The sequence below is a fragment of the Terrapene carolina genome, unplaced genomic scaffold (assembly GCF_002925995.2).
Source record: "Terrapene carolina triunguis isolate 2854851 unplaced genomic scaffold, T_m_triunguis-2.0 Scaffold69, whole genome shotgun sequence".
Taxonomy (NCBI): domain Eukaryota; kingdom Metazoa; phylum Chordata; order Testudines; family Emydidae; genus Terrapene; species Terrapene triunguis.
The window spans coordinates 29,345,378-29,364,896 of record NW_020664420.1 but is presented as its reverse complement, the minus strand read 5'-3'; the positions used below and the strand labels follow the sequence as shown (position 1 = coordinate 29,364,896).

The 19,519-nt window shown below is 41.2% G+C and overlaps 1 protein-coding gene across 1 annotated transcript in view; it reads right to left on the bottom strand.

Moving 5' to 3' along the window:
• RAB3C (RAB3C, member RAS oncogene family) overlaps window positions 1–19,519 on the bottom strand; it is a 189,620-nt gene that overhangs the window by 127,716 nt on the left and 42,385 nt on the right. The gene's annotated exons all lie outside the window — the stretch shown is intronic.

The following is a 19,519-nucleotide window of genomic DNA, read 5'->3' as shown; positions in this document are numbered from 1 at the left end:
TTTATGTTAATACTTCAGCTGATTTTTTTTATAACTATTTATGTAGAAGTTTTAACAGGTTTACAAATCATTGTCATATAAGTGTCCGAAACAAATTGATAACCAGAACAACAGTGAGCTCATTTTTTGGTTTCGAGAAACATGCTTACTTTTATCTTGCTGTAAAGTTTCTTTTCTAAACCTGAAAATTTAGCTTCATTAAAGCTAAATATAGAGTCCTGCAAGCCTCCATGTTCCATTGCTAATACTGCCTGTGGGAACTCCTCTCCCTTGTCCCATGCTTTATAACTTCAATATATATTAGTTTTGAGTAACAGTTTAAAAAAAAAAACCTCTGATATATGATTTTATATAAAGACCACATCCCTCATATTACTAGTGTTTTGTTTACAGTAATAGTTCATGTTATGTTCCTTTTTTTCTTCTGTGAATGTTCATCTACCTATCTCATTAGGCCAAAGAAAAAGAAAAATACTCTATCATTTTGAAGATCCCTGCACATAATCTCAGAGTATTGGTTGATCTCTTCAGAGAACCTGAGGAACAAAATTCAGACGTACTACTAGTTCATTCATACTACCATTTTTATTTTATAGACATGCACACACAATTGCTGATGAAATATAAACGAGACAAAAAAACTCCATTAAAATGGAGTCTAGCCTGAGAGTATGTATCAGAAATGAAAGGGTAAAGTAAGTTATAGGGATGTCATAAATATCCCTAAACCAAGCATTATAAATCCAGGACATTCAGAGTTAAAAAAAAATCCAACCATGATAAGGCATAGAAAACCTGCACCATTAGTGGTTCCAGATAAGATTCAACTAAAGTTTAAGGGCACATTAGTGAATCTGAGGGGGGAAAATATGGGGGCATGGGGGGAACTACAGAGTGGAGTTAAGGTTGTTTGAGAGCCCTAGCTGTGCGTTTCCATGCTTTAACATGGTTCAGAAGTGCTATTATAGAGATGTGTGTGTTATTTCCCCTGCATGACTTTAGTTTCTAGGCACTGAATAGGATTCCTACTTGTTTTTTCATTGGACATAATAGAGACCAGCATATTAACTAGTAATTGCATTATCTGACACTCAGCCATGTGTTCTTTGAGCCTAGATAAAAATTCAGGACCATTTCTATCATGATTTGATTAAGGTGTGGGACATGTTCTTTTGTTCGGTAAACATAACTGAATCATCATCCCACAGCTCACAAAATGTGACTGCGTATGAAAGGCTGACAGCCAAAGGGAAATCTTGAACAGAAGATCATAACAAGGATTTAGCCACAGAAAGGAGCCTTTATCTAACATGCTTTCCAGAGATACCACAAAAAAAGTGAAATTCTGATAGTGAATTTTAGTCACTACACATATAACCTCACTCACCCACTGACTGCTCTAGAGAGAAGAAAGGAGAAGAATTTGCCAGAATTATTTATGGACATCTCCATATAGACTCCAGAGATGCTTGCTTAAAACAGCAGCATAAGTACAGACCACATATTTGTGAAATCCACCTGACTTTAATCAAACAATGTCTTTTTGCAGAAACCTGCCATCACCAGTGTGAAGGTAATGCTGGATCTGGGGATGCATACGTTTTGGAGGATGCCAAAATACTAGCAATTCAAAAGTTAAGCCTGGAGACTGTGTTCAGTCCCTTAAACACTAAAATGTATCATAATTTTCAGACTTTTAATATTGATCTAAGAGGATAAATGAGCTTTAAATGTGGGACATTTGATTGTCATGTCACTTTCTTCCTTTGTCCTAAACCACTTTTATGGTGAAATTCTAGGCTAATGAAAAATATGGTTTGTAATGTAAATTCATATGCAACATTTACTGAAGTGATGTTACTGGGTTGCTTTGTTACACTAATATTTATTTGGTACTGAGCATCTGAAACTTTAACTTCAGGAGGTAGTTACAGGTTCTCAAAGTTTGAGAGAAAAAAAATCAATTGCCTTCTATTTAGGTGAATATACACAAATTTAGAAGCCCAACCTTAGGTACTCAGATTTGAAAATTTTGCAGGTAGATTGTAAGCTCTTCAGAACAGGGCCTGTCTTTACATTTGGGTATTGTATGGTGCTGAGTGTTGGTACTAAACAAATTATGCTAGTGCTCCTTTATAAATAAAATGCATGAGGCCAAATTCTTCTCTAAATTACATCTGTAACACCACAGGTGCAACTAAAAGTGAACATTTTGTCCCATGAAATCTAGGCTTACGCAAACAATGAGATCCAGACACTAAACTACCAAAAAAAAGCCCTCAACGTTTTATTGCTGCTGGTATCCGCCCCACCGTAATGCCTGCATTCACAAGATGAGAACAGCTGTTTTGTTTGTCCTACAGATCACAACATATGCATATTTCTGTGTTTTTCTCATCTTAGCTTTAGTACTCTTTCCAAAAGAGTTCATAGCAGGTTTTAAATGGGTGTTTGGCTTTTTCCAAATCAGCAATGCCTGAAGCCATGACAACTTAAGGATTTATGGAAAGATTACACAAGTAAAATTACTGTAACACACTGCACTAGAGGCTTAAGTGGCTTGAATTTGGGAGCCTCATAATGAAGGATCACAGAAGAGTCAATCAATAATTAATTATGAATTTATTTCACAAATAATGCCATGTATACTATACTCAATTCAGTCTTTCCAAACATCCACGCACTAGCTCCCATCTCCTAGCAGAATTTAATTTAACTTTGAGCAAAATCACTAACCTCAGAATGATTGTGTAGTCTAACTTTTCTTTTATTAAAACTTTGCATATGCTTATCTAAAAGAGAACAACTGGAACTTCATAGTTACCCATTATTTTTATTATATGCTGTAAATGAACAAGTCTTTTGCTGCGAAATGAGATGAGATACTTTCCAGCATTTGACTAATAAGCAAGATAATAATAATTCTTCTCAAGAATGATTGATTCTGCAGCTATACTGTCATCTCTCCCATATATATATATTTTGAATAGGCTCAAACACAAAAACTGGCACCCTAGTTTTAATATCTGAACATTAAAGTGAAACCAAGAAGAAAAAAAGGGGTGGGGGAATTTCTCAGGTCTGGTAGATAGAATACAGTGTCCTGACTGATCATGGAAAATGGCTTTATAACTCTCAATAGTGGCCCATGAAAACCTCTCAATGTACAATTCATAAGATTTGGAATTTTAAAATTCCAAATAAGAAATATGTCACAAAGAAGGTAAAATGTAGAAGAATAAGGCATGGGGAAATCTAACTAGGCACAAAGGGTGAAATTCACTGCAATACAGAATATCACTGAAGTCCTTAAAAGGCACATGACTTCTTAGTTCAGTGGTGTTGTTTTAGCATTAGGCTACATATACTATATTCCTTTTCCTCATTCTAACAAAGTGAACTGGAATTTTTGGGTGCATAGGAATGCAAGCCTTACTCTTTGACAAAAGGCACCAGTACTGAAGTTTCTCTCCCTTTCTATCTCAGTGTTGAATACTAAAATAATTAATAATGATACAATACTTTCCAGCATAGGCATGATACAAGGCCCAGGAAAGTCAATGGGAATCTCTCTCTTTCTCCTCCCTCTGAGAGACTCTTAAAGCACTTTGTCATCATTAATGAATAAGAAGACTGTGAGTCTTTCATGGAGGTCATGGAAGTCACAGATTCTGTGACCTTCCGGGACCTCTGTAACTTCCGCAGCTGCAGTGGCTGGTGCGGCTGACCCCAGGGCCGCCTGAGCAGCTGGGACAAGATGCACCGTTTGCTGCTTCTGCGGCCCCAGGCCGCCCCCGCCCGGAGGAGGAGGAGCAGCAGCAGCGGCGGGGCTCCGAGCCACCCCTCCCCCCCTTTCAGCACCTAAGATTTAGTTAGGGGTATTTTTAGTAATAGTCAGGGGCAGGTCAATGTTCATGACTTTTTGTTTATTGCCCATGACCTGTCCGTGGCTTTTACTAAAAATACCCGTGACTAAATCAGAGGCTTATTAATGAACCAAGCCTCGCACCAGGCCTGTTAAGTAGTCAAGTGTTGTTATTCCCATCTCACAGATGCAATAACCAAGAGAGAGAAATTAAGTGATTTGCTCATATATAGTGGCACAGAAGGGAATAAAACTCAGATTTTCTGAATCCAAGGCCTGTATTTTAACAAGACCATCCTTCCCTTTTCTTTCAAACTCAATCATCATCTCAGTTACATTGATTGTTTACACTGAGGGTTGGAGTTATACATGAGGTTCATAAAATCAAACAGAATTCATAAATTGTACGTAAAAAGATCCCCCAAATCATCACAACATTTTTCCTGAGTGAGGACAGGAATCAGGCTTGTCATGTGTTTCAATTATCAGAGGATGAAAATCCAAGAGACCATCTCTACTAAAGGTGTTGAAAATTTGACAACCCATTTAGTAAAACTATCAGGTTTCAGCAAGGCTGACTCTAGGTTTTTTGCCGCCCCAAGCAAAAAAAATTTTGGCTGCCCCCTGTCCCAGCCCTGTGCTCCTCGCCGCACCCCCCTGCTGCCCCAGCCCTGGGCTCTCCCTACCCACCCACCCACACCCCCTGCCGCCCCAGCTCTGGGCTCCCTCATTCCCCCCCACCATTGCCCCCCACACACACCTCCTGCCACCCCAGCCCTGGGCTCTCCCCCCCACACACACCTGCACCCTCCTTCCGCCGCAGCCCTGGGTCACTGGTAACTCGCTCCCACAGCAGGTCATTCAGCATGAATTTTAGATGTGCACAGAACACAAACAGGATTGGTTCACATGTGGCTACAGAACTGCAGTAAAGTGGAGCAATTTTCAGCTTGTGTGATTGGAGGATATCTGGATGCATATTATAAGACTGTCCTACATAAATGAGGAAAAGTTGAGGTGCCTTTATTATTCTTTTCTTCTACTCTTTCTTTCTATGGGGAATTTGCCAATGCAATATCACTGTCTTCCTTTTAAACAAACAGACAAACAAACAAAAAGGCAATGGCTGTTGAAAATAGCAATTCCAGTCCTAATAACCACTGGGAAGCATTTCTTGCTCAATTTTATCCTACTTTTTCTACAGCAAGTTACAGTGGATCAGTATATTTGATTTGGGAGAAATGAAGTAACAGCTGCCCAAACTGAGCTTGAGCACTCCTGAATTTTGAGGTGTTCAAATCTGGAAGGCAGGTGCTGTGGGGTGGGGGAAGGGGGCTGTGGCTCCGCGGGTGAGCACGGCAGCATGTATGCAGCAGTGTGTCTGGTGCTGCGCGGAGCCAGACATGCTGGTCTGAGTGGCACGGTAAGGGGGCTGGGGGGATGGATGGGACGGAGGTTCGGGGGGGCAGTCAGGGGCAGGGAGAAGGGGGGGGTTAGATGGGTCAGGGGTTGGGGAGACAGTCAGGGGACAGGCAGCGGTTGGATAGGCATGGGAGTCCCGGGGATTTGTCAGGGGACAGGTAGGTGTGGGGTCTTAGGGGGGAAGTTGGGGCGGTCTCAGGAGGGAGCAGTTGGGGACAAGGAGAAGGGAGGCTTAGATAGGGGGTGGGGTCCTGGGGGGCAGTTAGGGGCAGGGGTCCCGGGAGGGGGTGATCAGGGGACAGGGTGCAGGGGGGGTTGGATGGGTTAGGGTTTCTGTGGGGGGCAGTCGGAGGGGGTGGATGGTGGCAGGGTGGGGCTACCCTCCCTCCCTATGGAGTGTCCTATTTTTTGAATGTTAAAATATGGTATCTCTACCCTTCAGAGTGCAGCTCTCCATTCATAGCAGGCTGCAGCATGAGGTCTCAGCTACCTCACTCCCTCCCCCACTTTCCTGTTGGTAGTGGCCAAGGGAATGCTGGGAAACGTAGTTCTTTCCCTGCTCCAGGGCTGGCTCTATAGGCAGGGAGCTAACCAAGGAACTACAGCTCCCAGGGCCCCCTGTTGGTTCTCAGCTCCCATGCTGGATCCCTGCCGCCCCTGCAAATGGGCTGCCCCAAGCACGTGCTTGCTTTGCTGGTGCCTAGAGCCGCCCCTGGGTTTCAGATGGCATGTTTGTAACCCACTGGTGAGGATATGCTACAGGTCCCCTTCTGTGCACATCTGCAGAGGAGGTGAGTTTGCTAGAAACCTAGCTGGAGAGCTTTAGCTCAAGTTGTAACAGTTCATGCTTTTAGCTCTGGAAGTCCTCAATTCAATCCCCAGTGCATCAGCCGAGATGGCTGCCACCCACACTCATGATGAACATACAAGTAAATTCTTAAGATAAACTGGCACTTTGCCAGTCAGAATTCTCTAGACACTATTAGCACGACACTGTAGCTCTACTGCAGCTGGGACTGCACTGGGAAGAGAGCTGCTTCCTTACACCACGGTGTCACTCTGACACAAGAGGCAGGCTGAGGTCACCCACCATCACAGTTCTGACCCATCCCCACCACCAACCAGGGACGCATCAGGGTGAGAATTTGTGTTGCCTCCCAGCTCCTTTGCTCCACCAAAGCTACCTATCTCACTCACACAATCAGCTCCATGCCTTCTTCCATGCAGTCCTCTATGCATGGTATGAGCGTGTGATGTTATGAGTATAATATAATATCTCATTGAAAGGTGACAGGGCCAGAAAGAGTTAATTAACTCAGACTGACCAGACCCATGGGTGAACCTTAAGGACTGGTTAGGAAGATATGTAAATGAATAGAGCTTTGAAATGCAAGTCTGCATTGTTAGAAATCTCAAGGGTAGATGTCTGCTCAGGTCTTGTAATATAAGCAAACAAGTCTTGTCTATTGCTATAGTTTTAATTTAAAGATCAAAAAAGGAATATTAACATTTATGATAATACTTGAGTGAAATAGTATTATTGTCTATATGTCTCTTTGAAGGTTGTGGTAACCTGTATCTGAACTGTTTAATGGATAAATTACCCTGTGCTAATTGCCAGGATGTTTGGGAGAAGGAGAGTTAAGCCTATTGTCTTCTCAGGCCAAAAGGCTGCTGGAAATGCATAAGAACCTTGGGACACGATCCTACTTCATCTTAGATCTGCTTTGGGTTTCAAGAGGGGGAAACCTTAAGCCATAAGGATTGAGATCCCCAGTCATTGACTGGAGCCACCCTGAATATGGAATTGGACTATAACCTATGGACTATTTCTGAAAGGACTTTTGGCAACTACAAGCTCACCTCTGCTATGTATCTGAACCTCAAGAATTGAATTCAAGTCTGTATGTATATTGATCTTTTTAACCAACACTCTCTCTCTTTTCTTTTTTAATAAATTTTAGCTTAGTTAATAAGAATTGGCTATAAGTGTGTATTTTGGGTAAAATCTAAGTTATAATTGAACCTGGGTATGTGGCTGATCCTTTGGGATTGGAAGAACCTTTTCTTTTATATGATGAGATAAGATTTTCAGTAATCATCATAATATGTTTGACAGGTGTGTCTGGATGGAGGCCTGAGGCTGGGTACTTTAAGGGAACTGCATTGCTTGGACTTCTGAGTAACTTGTATGGTAATATAGAAGTTGTTTTGTGCTGGCTTGGAAAATCTAAGTATTGGAATAACCACCAGCTTTTGGGGGTTTGTCTGCCCCGTTTTGTTTGCAGTTCACCCTAACTGAGTGACCTCAGCTGGCTCCTACGGGCAGCACTGTCACAGAGCGCACCTGCAAGGCCATGGCATGTTCACAAGTCCACCTGAACAACCCACTTCCGCTATACTGCCTATAAGTGAAACTTGTTGATGTGTATATACTTTGTATGTAGTGTTATTTCCATTCCCTCTCCCTTGACCATAGCCTGCACACTTCTGAGAGCAGAGATTGTTTAAATGTTTGGAAAGAACCTAGAACATAGTGGGCACTACTGCAAATAGATAATAAAACTGTTACTGTGATTCAGTCTTTTTACACAAATTATCATGAGCAATATAGAGTGGTGCTCTGGTAACGAATATAACTGCAGAATTTTACAACATTCCCAACCTCTGTAGAACTCTCAGAAGCCATATATATAAATTACATTAACATAAGGAAGGTCATTTGAACCAGTGGCAGTTGTTTGACTGAACACAGGAAACAGGACCTCATATGATGCAGGGAACTCAGTTTAGATTCAATTTTCTGTTCTACATATTTAATATGACCAGACTACTTAGATCATAAATGTTTGGCTGACTTCATTTTCCTCTGATAAATAATAAAGCAATTACTTATTAACACTTAGCTCTAGTACAGTATTTGGTACAGTATCTTCAAAACACTGTATAAACACAACACTTATGTATAATAGAGATTTCTCTACTTCAAAAGAGGTGTCTGATAGCTAGTCTCCTAGGCAAAGTGTCAGTATTCACATTAAGGACTCAATCCTACAAGATACTAAACACTACTCCAATATAGCAAAATACTTAAGCATATGCTTAAAGTTAAGCACCTGAATAGTCCTAATGAAGCCAATAGAACTAAAGCTAAGTACATACTGAAGTGATTTGCTGGCTTGGGCTGGATTGTTCCCCGCCTTGTAGAATTGGGCCCTAAATTAATTCTTTCCATCACAAGTCATGAATTTGGGCGACAGAGGTGAAAGTCATTTCACCCACAAGGAATTGTGACTATTGGAGGCTATACAATTGTGTCGATGCTCAGGCATCATCTGACAACAATACAAAAAATGATAGAAGCTTCTGCTATCTGCTGTGATATACATATAATTAACAATGCAGGAATTGTTCAGAATTTATATTTTATATCCAATATAACACACTGCTCTTTTTCAAATGCCTTTGGCAAGTTTGCATATCATGCTGCTATCCCAAGGTCAGGAATTCCTAACTCTCAGAGTCACTAGTTGCAAATCATTATAGTATTAGAGCTATATGATTGGACAATAACATAAATATAAGGATGGGGAAAGATTTCTTCCAAGCTAATGGACAGTCACAGACGATGTCTCTCTGTTATTAGTGGAGGAGTCGGCCCTGTACAATTTAGTGACTTCCTCTTTAATTCAATTTACTAACTTAGTACAAGCCTTTGATTATTTCAAACAACACTTCTGAAGCTAAATCATTTATATGGATTTGCATTCAACTCTTTGCACCTAATTTCATTACCCACAATTGTTAAAATAAATGATTCAACTAAGACTGGAAACTTGTGTAACATTTATTAAGAACTATAAAGCAATTCTGTTAAATCCCCCAAAAAATCAATGTGAGTAATTAGATTTGACTATGATTCTGGTAAAATGAGACCAATATGATATTTTGTTAGCGAGAGTAGGTCAAATCAAGATTGTAAGATTTAAACAATTTAGTTCTGTTTTAGTCTTTCACGTATGAGTGACTGATCTGTCAAAACACCTACAAGGCTCACTTTTCTAAAATCCCAAACCTTGTGGCTTGATAGGTAAAAAAAATGTTATTTAGGTCAACAACTTGTTTACTACATTCAGTACAGAACCTTCATGTTCATCTATTAACAAGACCATCATCAACAAACAACAACACAGTTAACTTTTCTGTGTAGACAAAGGAAATTGTACTGGGGGACTACCAAGCTCATTCATCCAAAAGTTGTATTTGCGAAAAAAAGCCAGCTCCCTGATCTAAAAATCTATTAAACTAGAATTAGTATTTGTTTTTTCCTTTGTGCCTGCTTAACTGCTGAGCATTGTTATGTGTCCTCTGGCCTGGGCTAAAGATTTGAAGACACTATTGCATCCTTGCAAAGAATAGCAGAGCAACCAATAATAGCAGATCATTGGCTTCTGGTCACTTTTATCTTTTGCTGGGAAAAATATTGATTTTTTCAATAACTAACTCAATTTTTAGACTTCCTTGTAGGGAGGGTAGAATAGAGAATTAAAGAACAATGCATTTGGTCAAGAGAATGATATAAAAGAGAAAGTCAAAGGAAAGTGTAGGTCCACTACTTAGCAGGCAAGGAGAGAATGGATGACACCAAGAAGGTTGAGGTGTTTAATGTAGATGACACCAAGTTGGGAGGGGTTGCAAGCACTCCAGAGGACAAGATTAGAATTCAAAACAACTTTGACAAATTAGAGACCTGTTCTGATACCACGAAAGTGAAATTCAATAAAGACAAGTGAAAAGTATTACCCCTTAGGAAGGGAAAAAATCAAATACACAAATACAAAATGGGGAATAGCTGCTGAAATGGATCTGGAAGTTATACTGAATCACAAATTGAATATGCAGCAACAATGTGATGCAGCTGCAAAAAATGCTAATATCACTCTGGGGTGCATTAACAGGAGTGTCGTATATAAGACATGGGAAGTAATAGTTCTGCTCCACTTGGCACTAGGCAGGCTCCAGCTGGAGTACTGTGTCCAGTTTTGGGCACCACACTTTAGGAAAGATGTGGACAAACTGGACAGAGTCCAGAGGAGACAACAAATATGATCAAAGATTTAGAAATTATGACTGATGAGAAAAGATTAACGAAACTGGGCATGTTTAGTCTTGTGAAAAGACGACTAAGGTGGGATCTGAAAACAGTCTTCAAATATGTTAAGTGCTGTTATGAAGAATACAGTGATCAATTGTTCCCTAAGTCCACTGAACATAGGACAAGTAGTAATAGACTTAATCTGCAGCAAAGTAGATTTCGGTTTGATATTAGGAAAAACTTTCTAACTATAAGGGTAGTTATGTACTGGAAAAGGTTACCAAGGGATGTTGTGGAATCCCCACTGTGACAGTGTACCCATCAGGCTTTACCGGGGGGTGCTTATACATGTATGTATGACATAACTGGAATATGTTTTGTGCTGCCTGTGCCATGTAACATATCTCCGTAAAGGTTATGGTCCTCTATATCTATTCATCCTATTTGTACACATATATCATTTTCTACCTGAGGTTAAGAATATGGGCTGTATACTTGCTTGGTTTCTAAGTAAGCTTTGTGAGGCATTTGGTCAGTTTCTTTAGGAAGGAATTCACAAGGTTAAGTACCTGATCAGGAAGCACTTGGGGAACAATGCATCGTGGAATGCTCCAATCCACATAAGAAGTTTTCCTGGAGACATACAAGATACCATGTGGACAATGGCTTTGGACTGTAAAGACGGAGTCATGCAGGGACATATGACTTGCCCAGAACTCCATCTTGGAGCTGAACTTGCATAGGAGAGAGGAGGGGGGTCGCCACCCACAAGAGAAAGTCTATTTAAACCCAGGGGAGACCCCTCCATTTTGTCTTCAGCTGGCTAAAGAAGGAGCCTCTCCACCCCCCCAGGATACTCGAAGGAAACTGGAACAAAGGACAGTAACTACAGGGAGTGTGAGTGATTGCTGGACCCTGGCTAAAAGGAGATTAGCCTGTAAAAGGGAGCATTCTGGAACTGGTGAGGAACTTATCTGTATTTAGTTTGATTAGACATAGATTTGCGCATTTTATTTTGCTTGGTGACTTACTTTGTTCTGTCTGTTACTACTTGGAACCACTTAAATCCTATTTTCTGTATTTAATAAAATCACTTTTTTCCTTAGTAATTCACTTAGAGTATGTATTAATACCTGGGGGAGCAAACAACTGTGCATATCTCTCTATCAGTGTTATAGAGGGCGAACAATTTATGAGTTTGACCTGCATAAGCTTTATACAGGGTAAAACGGATTTATTTGGGTTTAGACCCCATTGGGAGTTGGGCGTCTGAGGGCTAAAGACAAGCACACTTCTGTGAGCTGTTTTCAGGTAAACTTGCAGCTTTGGGGCACGTAATTCAGACCCTGGGTCTGTGTTGGAGCAGATGGGAGTGTCTGGCTCATCAAGACAGGGTACTGGAGTCCTGAGCTGGCAGGGAAAACAGGAGCAGGGGTAGTCTTGGTACATCAGGGGGCAGCTCCCAAGGGGGTTTCTGTGATCCAACCCGTCACACCCACCATCCAATGTTTTTAAGAACAGATTAGACAAACACAACAGGGACGGTCTAGGTGTACTTGGCCCTGCCTCAGCATAGGGGGAGGGGCTAGATGACCTCCTGACATCCCTTCCAGCCCCACATTTCTATGATTCCATGAAAAAGAAACACTTGATACTCTGTTTTATTTATAGTGTATTTGTTTCCTGTGGGGTTTTAAAGGAAAAATTATGCATCAGACTCACAAAATTAGTAAATACTGGGGAACTGAGCACAGAATCCACATTGGCCCATTTCTTTTGTTATTCATGACCCTCCAAGCTGTTTTTCTATAGTCTAAATGTGACAGGTTTCACGATCCATCATTCACACATGAATGTATTTTATTCTTCATTGGCGTAGATATGAAAGAGGCAGGCCCATATACTTCTAATTTACACACTGAGTTCTCAAACGATAAGGCTGCAATTCAATTATGAGAAGAGATTCTGCTGACACTGAGCTCCTAAAGCACTGAGTTTAGCATACCATATAATCTTGCTTTTAAAAAATTACCTAGTATTCTGTCCAGCAAACGGTTCTCCGTTCCAGTGAAGTAGAAAAAATATCATAAGAGCTAAACTGTGCAGGACTGATGTGCTGATAGGTTCACATTTGATTTTAGACGTTCTGATAATATTTCTAGCAGAGTCAATCAGTAACAGCGATAAAAATGTGTTAGTTCAGTCCTTCTAAGTTTAGGGTTCTTTTCCCCTTTTTGGTGTAGGTCTTTGTTTTCCTAAATTACATTTTTAGCCCTTGCCTGATCTTGCAAAAACTCCACTGGATTAGCTAATCTTCCTCTGTAAATATCCTCTCCCATGAGCCCTCATGTGTCCAATGTCTCAAAGCAGTGTCGCCAGACTTCAGCTATGTAATCAACCTTCCCCATGCTGCCAGTTGGCTTGTTAAATTGCATCATTTTGTAGGAGGACACTCTGAGGCCTGGTCTACACTAACCTCCCAATTCGAACTAAGGTACGCAACTTCAGCTACGTGAATAACGTAGCTGAAGTCGACATACCTTAGTTCGAACTTACCGCGGTCCAGATGTGGCAGGCAGGCTCCCCCATCGACTCCACGTACTCCTCGCGCCGAGCAGGATTACCGGAGTCAACGACGAGCACTTCTGGGTTCGATTTATCGCGTCCAGACAAGACGCGATAAATCGAACCCAGAAGTTCGATTGCCTGCCGCCGAACCAGCATGTAAGTATAGACAAGCCCTGAGAATCCTCCCATTAACTCCAGGGAGCCATCTAAGGGGTAGGGGGAAAGTTCAGATTGCAAATGTACTCATGGCTCTGCAGCTTGAGCTTGGACCTACTCAGTGCTAAATTTCATCATTATGTAGCAGTGAGCATGAAGTGAATACATGCTTTTGAGAGAGCAAAATTTACAAAGGTTTTTTTTTTTTTAATATTTTGTTCAGATTCTCTCGTGAAGTGTGACTGCTTTGCACAGTATCGCCATTGCAATCTGGCCCTAGATAAACCTAGTGCAATAAACCCATGGTGAATCACCCCAGTGCAAAGGTGAGCCTCCTGCAGCGGAGAGGTTCTTAGGCCACTTCCAGTCTCTGCTGCTGGTAGCCAGATTTTTGTGCACCCCAATTCTAACTGTGGGTTTTGGACTTTGGTGTCATTTTTGACTAGCATAGATTAGAGCAGCCCTGGTACATGGAGTTCAACCCCAGCCCAGAGGCAGCACCAGATTTGGAGGAGTGCAAAAGTGAGCTTTGCACACACCCATTCCTAATCTGTGTTCTGTGCAGATCAGCTACACTCCTGCATCTGGCCCATATCATTTACCAGGTTTGAGAAGCAGAACCAGGGTCACCCTTAAAACCTGTTCCAGTGCCTTTGATTCATAGATTCTAGGACTGGAAGGGATCTCGAGAGGTCATAGAGTCCAGTCCCCTGCTCGCATGGCAGGACCAAATACTGTCTAGACCATCCCTGATAGACATTTATCTAACCTACTCTTAAATATCTCCAGAGATGGAGATTCCACAACCTCCCTAGGCAATTTATTCCAGTGTTTAACCACCCTGACAGTTAGGAACTTTTTCCTAATGTCCAACCTAGACCTCCCTTGCTGTAGTTTAAGCCCATTGCTTCTTGTTCTATCCTTAGAGGCTAAGGTGAACAAGTTTTCTCCCTCCTCCTTATGACACCCTTTTAGATACCTGAAAACTGCTATCATGTCCCCTCTCAGTCTTCTCTTTTCCAAACTAAACAAACCCAATTCTTTCAGCCTTCCTTCATAGGTCATGTTCTCAAGACCTTTAATCATTCTTGTTGCTCTTCTCTGGACCCTTTCCAATTTCTCCACATCTTTCATACTTTTTAGGTAAGTATGCAACATGAAATCAACATTTGCTGTATTCCAGGAAGAATGGTCTAGTGGGTACAGCACACACCTGTGTTGTGGGGGGCCTGGGTTTAACTCTTGCTCTGCTACAGAAGCTCCTGGGTGACCCTGGGCAAGTCACTTGCTCTCTCTGTGCCTCAGTTCCCCATCTGTATAATGGGGATATTAGTACTTCCCTACCTCACAGGGATGCTGTGAGAACAAATACATTAAAGACTGCAAGGTGGCCATGTAAGTGCCTAAGATAGATATACTCTAGAACAAATACAGGGAATACAGAAAATATTGAAGTAACTTTCCTTTTTAAGGTTAGGATCCAAGATGTCAGGTAGTGCTACAGTTTAGTTAACATTCCTTCTTAAGGATTTTGGTTGTAGACTGGAGAGAATCTCTGCAAAAAGTTTTGGTTTTGGTTGGGTTTCTTTGTTTGAAGAAGAACAGTGAACTCAATTCCTCTGAAGGATGAGTTAATTTCCGTTACCTTGCTCTTACCCTTCATTTGGTTACACAGAAAAATATGTCCACATCTTGATGGCTTTGTTAAAGAGTGAATGTGGAGGTTCATTTGTTATTGTTTTATTATTATATTCACTTTTGTAGGGGAGGGAGAAGAAGTGAGTTTTCAGGTAGTTATGTCTATTTTTTGACTGTTCAGATTTTGCAGCATTTTCTATTTATACTGACTTCAGTGGGACTACTTTTCAAACCTCATAATTAGAGACAGGTCTTCTTGTTAGGATGCAGGATCAAGCTCATAACGTCTTCAGAGAAATGCAGACTTTGAAAGATTCCCAATGTTAACCGCAATTCCTCTGTATTACTGTATTTCCTTATTTATTTTATTACTGTAAAATTTCCTACTGTATTTCCTACTTATTTTATAAACAAGTCTTTTTTAAAAATAAATCCCACACATGCAGCTTCTTTACTAGCACATTTGAATGCCGTTCTTTCCATTTGTTTATTTCCCTAATGGAATTTTTAAGAGAGCTACATAGCAGCAATTGTTTTAACATGGTGCAAAGGATTTTCTCTTCATTTAGCCATAGTGTTCTTTTCTATTTCCCTTTGGATGGAATCACCGTACAAACCATCTTGACACCAAACAGTCAGAGAAGCAGATTTTCAGATTCTCCAGGCATATCAGATTTCAGAGAAATCAGATGCATTTACACCTAACTCCCTAAAATATCAATTATGAAAGAAATGTACCCCATAAGCAGACTCTCTCTGTTACTAACTCAATAAAGGTACAGGTCTCATTGTACAGCCTTCATGATATTAGGCTGTGCAGAGTCTGACAGTCTTTTGTAGGACAGAGCTATTCCTGGTTCCAGAAATTCTTCAGGTAACCACAGTAAAGGATTGATTTCTTGACATTATGATATACCTAGCTACAGCTTCCTACTGCTGGGGGGGGGGGGGGGGGGGGCGGGAGGGGGGAAGGAGGGAAGTGTCCTAGACAGCCTCCACTGAACATTAACTGATTTCCAGTCTACGTATGACCCATGGCAGGGTAGACCAATAGTGGACACAGTTTATTTTGGAAAGATGGCCCTGAAGATCACTTTGAATTTTATTTTGATGTTGAAAAAAAGGGTCCGGCCTTTCTGCATCTGGCACAACCCAGGGACAGGAAAAGTGGCAAACAGATAGGAGTATTTTGCTCTTTCTTAATCCTAGGGCTTTCTGAGTGCTGGGGAAGTAGATCAGTATTTAATGTAAAGGCTACTTCAGTCAGAAATACTTTAAGAAACAGTTTCAATATGACCGACAACTTTTCTGGCAGGACCAAGTTGCCCGGATAGCTACCTGCATGTTACAAACGACTGGGTAGATTTATAGTCAAAGTGGAATTTGATAATTTTGTCAACTTTAACTTGCAACACAACTGTTTCAACTGAATTTCTCTTTGCAGTTAGGTGCTTGTTCAGAACGAAAACTCAAAGAAGAAGGTAAGAACCCACCTGAAAGAAAACCTGAGACAAGGTTTGTGCAAATCCTGTTGAGATCAGAACACAAGATTATAATGGAAAAACAGACAACTCTAGAAGGCTCACTACAATACACACAGAAAAGGCTTAAAGAGGGTATGTGAATAATTCATAACTGTATAAATTGAAATGGAGCTCCTCCAGCAGATTTGCTCTGCTTTCTTCTTGCTCTATTTTTATTTGTTTTAACTTCCTTTGATTTCTAACTCAATCACTTAGTGCCTGCTGGAGTTGGGAATGGAATTTCCTAATACTCACTAGCAACAAAAACGATATTAGCATTTGTAGATGGGAAATCCTGAACTGTAATGGCTAGGGGCATATTTTGCAGTCTGAAAAGTGTCAGGATTTTTTCTTGAGAGAGGTTCTTTTTTATTACAAGCACAAAATAAGGACACTTTGGAAGAGAACATCACTTCCCATTATCAACTGATAATTATGCAGTCATCATACAGGGACATTTGAAGTGCCACATATTCGTGTCCTAAAAATGTCTAAGACTATTACTCTTTAAAAAAAAAACCAAGAAAATCAGACAGTAGCTCCTATTGCCTAGGTCCCAAGTTTAAAGGAAAGGGTGCAACATCCTCCCTTTTGCACTTATGCAGGGAGCAGGGGGAGTTAGAATTTTTACTGGGATAGAATTTTCACCCCAAAAAAATCAATAGCAAAATTCTCATTGACTTTAATAGGATCAGGATTTCCCCTCCTATTGTTTGTGTTCCCTGAGCACAGGGTATGGAGAAGTTGTGCTAACATCAACAATGTTCCAAAGGGGATGGAAAGGACTCCTTTATATAGTATTGGCTTCCAGAGTTTGATCTAATGCCAGCTGTAGTCAATGGAACTCTACTGAAATCAGTATGCACTGGATCAGGCCCTACATGTTTAAGTGAGCTTGAATTAATTTTGTGTACAGAATCACAGAAAGGTAGGGCTAGAAGGGACCTCGAGAGGTCAACAAGTCCAGCCCCTAGCGCTGAGACAGGATCAAGTAAATCTAGACCATCCCTGAAAGGGGTTTGTCCAACCTGTTCTTACAAACCTCCAATGATGGGGATTCCATAACCTCTTAAGGAAGCTCTGGAATAGGCATAACTACCCTTATAGTTAGAAAGCTTTTCCTAATGTCTAACCAAAATCTCCCTTGCTGCAGATTAAGCCTATCATTTCTTGTCCTACCTTCAGTGAACATGGAGAACAATTGATCACGGTCCTCTTTATAACGACCCTTAACATATTTGAAGACCATTATCAGGTCCCCCCACCCTCAAGTTTTCTTTTCTCAAGACTAAACATGATCTTTTTTATTTTTTTAAAACCTTTCCGCATAGTTCAGGTTTTCTAAACCATTTATCATTTTTGCTGCTCTCCTCTGGACACACTCCAATTTATCCACATCTTTCCTAAAGTGTGGTGCCCAGAACTGGACACAATACTCCAGCTGAGGCTTCACCAATAGGACAGGACAGTTATCTTCCATGTCTTACATACTACACTCCTGTGAATGAGATTGACAATTAGCCCTGTTGCTATCCTCTGACAGTGCATTTCTGCATGTTGTTTCCTCTCCTTGTCGACTGCATCATATTGTTGATTCATATTCAATTTGTGATCCACTATAACCACCAGATCCTTTTCAGCAGTACTATCACCATGAAGTGTCGCAACAAGAAAACACGAAGATAGGGAGAGACAATGAGAGCGAAAGCGTGAGCATCCACACAAGAATAAACGATTTCAGGATGATCAATCATAAAGAGAATTATTGCATTTTTGCTTATGATTCTATTTTTCTTAAGCTAGCCACTTAATTACACAATCAATAAATTAGAGTGTAAATCAATTACATGTATAGAGGAAAAGCACTCTATAAGAAATAGGTATTATTGTTATTGTCCTGGAAAACATGGTGATGCAACTACCATTCTAGTTTTGCAGCCACGTGATCAGTGTGATTTTCAGTAATTCTGGTCACAGTTAACTAGAATCCAAAAGGCTTGTAATTAATACACTTGAAATCCATTTAAAAAAATCATATTCTCTTAAAATCTGCTCACTTCTTATGCTAAGGAAATAAGACAGGTCGTTAATATATTCATATGCGAAGTAATCCATGCATCACTACAAACATTTTTCTGCAATTGTTTAACTGTTTAAGATTTCTGATGTCCAGATCTGTCTATCAGTCTAACAATGTCATAACACTTCACATAAGCCATGAAGATGGAAAATTAGATCAAGCAGACATAAGATAATAGAAGATCCCTGAGAAAAGAGAGGACCAGCCACCATGATCTGAAAGATGTCAGGGGAAGGGGAGGAAGACCACGAGGCTGTTTTCACCAGAAATCCACTAAGGGAATGTGTGGCTGTGAGCAGTGCCGGTGCTTCCACTAGGCGACCCTAGGTGGTCGCCTAGGGCGGCAGGATTTGGGGGGCGGCATTTTGCCGCCCTCGGCGGAAATTCGGCGGCGGGGGGTCCTTCTGCTCCAGATCGTTGGCGGAAATTCGTCGGCGGGTCCTTCACTTGCTCCGGGACCCGCCACTGAAGTGCTCGGAAGACGCGGAGCAGAAGGACCCCCGCCGCCGAATGCTCAGAGGAGGAGCGCTGCCGCCTAGGGCGGCAAAAACCCTGGCACCGCTCCTGGCTGTGAGGGGAGCCTGTGGCTTGTTAGATGCAGAAGAGCCTACAGGGTTTGTAACAGCAGAGTTAGGAGTTTTTTCCCCCTGCATCTCTGCCAAGAAAGGGTATTGGATTTGGAGGACTTATCTCCCTTATACCCATTAAAGAACAAGGCTTCTTTTCCAGAAGATTATTCTCCCTCATCTTCTAATTAAGTCCACTGGGTGGGAGTGGGGATACTCTTTCCCCTCCCTCACATGACAAGGAGGGAAACAACAGGCAACAGGACTAATAGTCAAACACTCGTAATCTTGGATCATCCAAATGATAGGAACCCCAGAATAAGATAATCCTCTGAACCTCAGTCTGTTCACTTACTCCATTTTGGTAAATTTCTGCTGCTTTGTGACATAAGATCAAGTGACTCACGTCTTCACCGTAACCTGTATTCTCAGGTACCAAAGGCAGGTTCAATAACTGCTGCTTCCCATTCACTGCACCAACACAGAATGTGAATTACTTTTAGCTTCCTCTCTGCCAGAACCAGGCCATTATTTTCTGTAAGATCACCATGCACAGAGAGATTTGTTCTGCTAAGATCACTAGTGTTTTCCCATTGAAAAACATAA